Here is a 1,452-nt window from a genome sequence, read left to right as displayed (position 1 = left end):
ATTTAATTATGGCATTAAATGCATACATCAAATGGAAATGTATATCAGAATGTGTATTGCTTTTCACAGTGTTTGCATTGTAAATCCTCCATAGTTTGCATCATAAGTTTCCAGTTGCACCAAAATGAGTCTTTAGAAAGCTCATTTTTTTACGGAGGAGATTTTACGAAGCATTGTGAACGGGGTGCTTAGACCCTCATAAAGATGTAATAACTATGTGTCTGGGGATGATAACTAAAACCAACAGAAGATCGCTGCATGCTCTGTCACTGAGTCTACTGAATACGCTGGATGCAGTCCCAGTTGCATCACTCTCATACTCACTGTGCTATGTAAGGCAGCACATTGTAATTTGGTGGTTAGGTATACTGTATAATAGAGGATGAGATGGAGGTGGATGGAGAGGGGAGGGCATACCCTGTTAAAGAAAAAACTAAAACTAAACAAACTAACAGATATTACCATGACACACCAGTTGCTTACTTACATTAAGACAGTTATTTTTTGTATTACAAGTTTTCTGAAATTGTATGTTTAAATTGGCAAATGAGGCATTCTCTTATTAAATATGCACTGATTTGCATACATTTCCAGAACACAAATCTGAACATTGGATGAAGCCAGGTTTAAAGTTCTTGTTTCATTTTGTTAACATGTTAGAGTCAACAGTTTTTACAGAGAGAATTTACCTATAATTACCTATAGATACCTATTTTAATCACTTTATAAATCACAAACTACTGTTGACAGCCATAGAAAATTCAATTTTGTCATGTTTTTAGGAGTACAATGAGATATCAATCTGGCTATGATTTATAAAGGAACAAACCCCTCTGTAAAAACCTTCAGAATATAGATAGGAACTTATATCTTACACCCTTAGGAGAAATCGACAGACGCAAATTGAAAAGGTGTAGTAAAATAAACACCTAAATGTGCATTTTTGTTGTTTTCTTTCCACTAGTCTGAAAGATTTGACTAGTGCATGAAACATGCTTTGGCCTGCCGTGTCTGGCCTAAATCTCTTTCTGTCACATCTATGCATATTCCAGTAACTGTCTTCAGCAGGACATATACTGTAGCAGTAACTGGCTGGGTGGACAAGCTCTGCATACCATTTAATATTTATCATACCCAGCACAGCCAACATCTTCCTCTTATTTACCCAGGAAACCACATGCATGATTCTTTTTTTAGCAACACCCTGTTTCATATTCACAGTGATTCTTCACTTCCTCAACCTGTATCATTTAGACATGGTCCAATTACAGTCAGATCAGTGCAGAGACAGAGCAGTAGTTGCCTCTCCAACTGGCTCTGTGATATTGACCTAACCTCCTATATTCCTGTATTCAACAGGGAAATGATGCAGAGTCTCTGGTTGTCAGCATTAAACTTAGTCTGGCTATCGTCAGACCAAGCTAAGCTCAATAGATTTGAGATTGAGCATTG

At 37.0% G+C, this 1,452-nt stretch overlaps 1 protein-coding gene across 7 annotated transcripts in view; it reads left to right on the top strand.

The window, feature by feature from the left end:
- Positions 1–1,452, top strand: part of LOC116700276 (microtubule-associated protein 4) — an 89,356-nt gene that overhangs the window by 76,224 nt on the left and 11,680 nt on the right. The gene's annotated exons all lie outside the window — the stretch shown is intronic.

Source organism: Etheostoma spectabile, chromosome 13 (genome assembly GCF_008692095.1).
Source record: "Etheostoma spectabile isolate EspeVRDwgs_2016 chromosome 13, UIUC_Espe_1.0, whole genome shotgun sequence".
Classification (NCBI taxonomy): Eukaryota; Metazoa; Chordata; class Actinopteri; order Perciformes; family Percidae; genus Etheostoma; species Etheostoma spectabile.
This window is presented reverse-complemented; position numbering and strand designations above follow the sequence as displayed.